The sequence below is a fragment of the Eriocheir sinensis genome, chromosome 46, assembly GCF_024679095.1.
Source record: "Eriocheir sinensis breed Jianghai 21 chromosome 46, ASM2467909v1, whole genome shotgun sequence".
NCBI lineage: Eukaryota > Metazoa > Arthropoda > Malacostraca > Decapoda > Varunidae > Eriocheir > Eriocheir sinensis.
In genome coordinates, this window is record NC_066554.1 from 9376765 (window position 1) to 9382807 (window position 6043).

Genomic DNA, 6043 nt, shown 5'->3' on the forward strand with positions numbered 1-6043 from the left:
CAAGAGAAGGTTAGATAAGTTCAAGAATAGCGAGGTTAGGTAGGGTTAGGATTACAGGAGCTGCCTTGAATAGTCCTATACCGGCCTCTTAAAGACTCCGTATATTTTATGTTCTCATGTCTTTATATCGCTGAAAGATATGACACAAAGACACTGGAAGAGTCTTGTATTTATGGGATGGAAGGGCTAAGAGAGAGAGAGAGATGTAAACTAATCCCCGCCGCTTACGTCACCGTCTCCGTCAGCAGTCCATCCGCCGCGCGAGACCCCGCGGATCAAGGGATTTCTGTTTGAATAAAGCCGCTGACGCCGTCTGGATGTCGCGCCGCATACACACGAGTGCCACGCCGCCTGTGTGATAAATAAAAATCTTTACCGCCACACAGTTTATCGTGACTAATCTCCCGCCTCGAAATATTACTTAGCTCAAGCAGAATTTTGACCATACTTTACGATAATTTGTAAGTGGTCTTTAGTTTCTTCCGTGCTTACCAGACTCGTGCTCTTTGCCCCTGACGACTCCCCTAGACCCTGAAAAGTGGATGGATACTGCCATGTCTGTCACCGCACTACTTTGTACACACACACACACACACACACACACACACACACACACACACACAGTAGTTAGCACGGTCGCTTTACAATCGAGAGGTCCATCGTTCGATTCCCGGGCGGAGTTGAGATGAATGGGCAGTCTCCTTTATTCCGCGCCCCTGTCTCCCCAGCAGTAAAAGGGTATCGGATGTCAGTCGTAGGTTGTGTCCCGCCAGTCCTCGTCGACAGACCGACTTGGTCGGCTAGATTTTGATCGCCGACAGAGTCGGTCTGTCGGCCCGTGCTCCCTCGTGCAGGGAGGGAGCAATCTTTTCCCTCTTCACGGGCCGTCTTCGGACGAGGGCCCGTTCCCTTAGTGATACTTGGGGATAAATCTTTTAAAAAACAATGAACCGACAAGATAAAGACATGAGGAAGGCAGCTGTGTCGTCATACGAGGCGGCGGCGGTGGTACAAGAGCGCGCATGTTGAGAAATAACATCTGTGATAAGCGTGGAATAAAAAACGATAGCAAGTCTCATTACTTTGACGACAGATCAACGCCGCTGCTTGCGAGGCTGCATGACTGGAGACGGTAACTGTGTATGTTATTCACCATGGTCTGACCACGCGATCGACTCGCGATCGCCAGCAAGTTTCCTCTCCGAATGAGCTTCCTCACAAGTGACGGATCTCTGCATGAGTACGGCAGAAGCCTCACACCCACACACATCCGGGAGGCAGGACACAACCCCCAACTTACACCCGGTACCCATTCATTGCTGGGTGGACAGCAAGCACGAATTAATGGAGACTGACCCTCCGTCTCCATTCCGCCCGGGAATCGAACCCGGGACCTCTCGATTAAGGCGAGTGGCCTAACCATTGCACTACGGAGCTCCATACATGTGTGTGTGTGTGTGTGTGTGTGTGTGTCACGTCACTGCTGGTCACTACAGTCCTCATCCTCATGCTCTGTGTCTGGGCAGGCACCGTTAATTATTTAACCGTGAATACCGATGTGGCGGTAAGTCTCGTCCCCCTGGTTTGGTTTGTCCCATCCTGATCAGCGCATCGCGGAGCCCAATCTTTACTATCACAGAGTAACTAAGTGAAGCATCTAAGTGTAAAGAAATACCAAGGAGGACCTAAAAAGGGATGTAAAGCGAAACAGGTCAAAAGAAGAAGAATGTTGATATCTTAGTATAATATTATACATGTCATCATTTACTTTTATAAAAATATAAATAAACTTGGGTGGGACAGATCCCGACAAGCAGTCGATAAAAGACACGGTACTGTGTCGAAATTCATCCACCCTGTGTATGTAAACAAAACCTGGACAAACCAAATCAGGGGGACGAGACTTGCCGCCACACCGGCACCAATGTGGTTTCGTGAGACATCCCCGTGTCGTGAGAAATCCCATCCTGAATACATACACGGGTAGGTGAATTTCGACACATTACCGTGTCTTTTGTCGACTGCTTGTCGGGATCTGTCCCACTCAAGTTTATTTATATTATTATAAAAGCAAATGGTGACGTATGTATGTATATAACTAGGATAGCAATAATCACTTCCTCTTCTTGTGACCTGTTCCACTTTGCATCGCTTTTTAGGTCCTCCTTGGTACTTCTTTACACTTAGATGCTTCACTTAGTTACTCTGTGATAGTAAAGATTGGGTTCCGCGATGCAAAGTTCAGGATCGGATGTCTCACGATACGGGGATGGCAGACAACACCATATCGGCACTAACAGAAGCCAAAAGTTGGGGCTCGCGGCGCGGTGAGGCTACACGAACTCCATACCGATAGCCGATGACGCTCGAGAGAGAGAGAGAGAGAGAGAGAGAGAGAGAGAGAGAGAGAGAGAGAGAGAGATACATAGAAAATCAGACCACACAGACCCCATGGTTCAGACTAAGTGGTCTGTCCTTAAACCTAAGTGATTCTACATTAATCAGATGGCTCCAAAACGTTGCATTTCAACTCTAGTTAATATTAAGTTGAAGGAAGTGACGGTCGAGCTTGTTTTAAAGGAGTCAGTCGTGTTACACTGGATCACTGAAGGTGGGAGCTTACTCCATTCTCGCACTACAACGTTGTTGAAGAAAAATTTGGTGCAGTCTGAATTTACTTGTCTACATTTGAGTTTTATGCCATTGTTCCTCGTACGCAAAGTGTCATCGATCATAAACAATGCTGACCTGTCTACATTCGTGAAACCATTAAGTATTTTAAAACATTCGATCAGTTTTCCTCGGAGGCGACGTTTCTCAAGAGAGAACATGTTAAGGGTGGATAGCCTTTCTTCGTAGGATTTGTTGCTCAAGGAAGGGATTATTTTTTCTTGCCCGACGCTGAACACCTTCTAATTTAGCAATGTCCTTTGCATGGTGGGGAGACCAAAACTGTACCGCATATCCCAATTGGGGTCTGGCTAAACTATTGTTGAGTGGAAGTATTATATCTTTATTCTTGAATAAAAAGTTTATTTTAATGAAGCCCAACATTCTGTTCGCTTTGTTTGCTGCATCGATGCACTGCCGTGAGAATTTGAGGTTTGACGCGATTTTGACCCCCAAGTCCTTAACGCACTGAACGCTTTTGAGTTTAACGCCGCACATTTCGTAATCGAACTTCTTATTCCTTGTTCAAACTTGAAGGACCTGGCACTTGTCTACGTTAAAGGGTATCTCCCATCTATCCGACCAAGTTCTTAACGCATTGAACGGTTTTGAGTTTAACGCCGCGCATTTCGTAATCGAACTTCTTATTCCTTGTTCCAACTTGAAGGACCTGGCACTTGTCTACGTTAAAGGGCATCTCCCATCTATCCGACCAAGCTGAAATTTTGTGCAAATCCTCTTGGAGGCTTTGCCTGTCTTCGTCAGTGTGAACCGAGTTACCAATCTTTGTGTCGTCTGCAAATTTACAAATGCGATTGTTGAGTCCAACATCCACATTGTTAATGTAAATAATGAAGAGCACTGGGCCAAGAACCGAACCCTGAGGGACGCCACTAGTGACCGGCGCCCACTCTGAGTTAAATCCGTCAATCACCACTCTTTGTTGTCTGTTGCTCAACCAATTCGCGATCCATTGGTGTACTAGACCATCAATACCTATTTGCTTTAATTTGTAGAGTAATTTATGATGTGGGACTTTATTAAACGCTTTCTAGAAATCAAGATAGACTACGTCCAGTGATTTGGTTACGTCATAAACTGTGAAGAGGTCGTTATAAAAGGTCAATAGGTTTGATAGGCTACTACTACTTCTACTACTGCTACTGCTACAATTATTAATATTATTATTATAATTATTATTATATTTATTATTATTGTAACTTATCATTATTATTCTTACTATATTTATTATTATTATTATTACTATTATTATTATTATTATTATTATTATTGTTATTATTATTATTATTATTATTATTATTATTATTATTATTATTATTATTATTATTATTATTATTATTATTATTATTATTATTATTATTATTATTATCATTATCATTATTATTATCACGATTATGAAGAAAAAAATATACAAAAATAGGTAGACATTTCTCATACATTAAATATAAATACGCAATAAGTATGCTTATGATTCGGTTATGTATATCACTGCATAATGCATACAAAACTCGCCTTTCACACACACACACACACACACATAGATAGGGGGAAAGTTTACTCATGGTATCGAGGGACACGTGGCAGTCGATTCACTGCAAGCGGTGAGAACACAGGGCTGTGAGGGATTAGACACGCGTCAGGCCCGTCTCACATACACACACACACACACACACACACTCACACGCTACTGCACACACAGACAAAAGAAAATTAAAGTTTTTTCATGATAAAATGACTGATGTGTTTTCATTACTTACTCCAACACATTGCTGTTGTGTGTGTGTGTGTGTGTGTGTGTGTGTACTTGAATATATTTGCAGATTCAGTTAAATGATTTAAGCTTTTAATTTTCCGTATTTGGACGTTTTTATCATGCGTATATTATGTTGAATAAGTGTAAGCTTTTGCCACACATAATTATTCGCTTGGCAAACTATTTTATTGATGAAATTGCTTTAGAAAATTGAATTTTCCTTCATTTTCTCAACTCTTCTTGGAGAGAGTGAAGTCACGACTCTACGTTTCGTCTACTCCCCTCCTCCTACTAATAGTCTTCCACCTTTTAAATTCCGCCGCAATGTTGCATCTCTTTCTATCTTCTATCGATATTTTCATGCTGACTGCTTTTCTAAACTTGCTAACTGCATGCCTCCCCCCCCCCCCCCCTCCCGCGGCCCCGCTGCACACGACTTTCCATTCTTGCTCACCCTTATAGCCTCCTTTTCAAATTCTTTATGCAAGAGTTAACCAGAATCTTCATTCTTTTATCCCTTTCGCTGGTAAACTCTGCATTTCTTCCTGCCTACGACTTAATTGAACCGCTTTCAAGAGAAGAGCATCAAGACACCTATCCATCCGAAGTTGATGTCTCTCATGGCTTCTCGTTCTCTTTTCTTTGGATGGAGCAGCGTCCAGCTGGCCTTTATGCTCCTTGTTTTTGTTTTGTTTAGTTTTGTTTTGTCAGAGCTGGGCGCGTTACTGGATATCGGGTAGTCCGATACCGCTCCACACCTCCTCGAACCACATACACATATAGTCTGTACGCGCTAAAATTTTCTTTTTTCCGTTCCTCACTCCGCACCCCACTCCTCGCTCCGGTACAAAACCCAAAAAGCGCGCCTGAAAATCTAAAAAATAAAAAAAAAAAAAAAAATAAAAATACAATACTGCAGCAGCATTATTATTATTATTATTATTATTAACTTTTTTTTTACTATTATTGATATTATTTTTATTTTTGTTATCATTATTGTCATTTTAACGCATAGAATCTCCACCACCTGAAGTAAAGTAACTGCACACACACCATCATAATTATCATACCTCAACCGGCATGCAACACGGGGCCGTAAATCGTCACTCGTGACGTCAGGCTGGTGAACGAAAACATGCCCTGCAGCACAGACCGCGAAAACCACTGAAACATGCTTTCTTTTTTATCCTTTTTGTTTTTTTCTTTTTTATCCTTGCGGAAAACCGGTGCGGAGGTACGGACTTAAACACCTGCCGCTTCCGCCTTTTGAAAACTTTTTTTGAAAAAACTCCCCACACCGCGAGGTCCGCTCGTTTCCAGTCCGCAGGTCGGAGAGCAGGTACGGAAGACAGAAGAGTGCTGTGTTTTGTATTTGTTTTTTTGAGCTGCCTCCCTTGCTGTAAAAAAAAAAAGTAAAGTAATGCAGAGTAGAGGTATCAGCAAATGAGTAGATTTAACAACTTGTTTTGGAAGAAAACAATCACTAAACAATGAAAAGAGAGCGGGAGGCAAATTTGGCCCGTCGCTGCTACCGTGTTAAGCGTTATCCTAAATCCAGTCTTGAGTTGCATAATTCTTGATGTAAGGATCTCTAGTTGA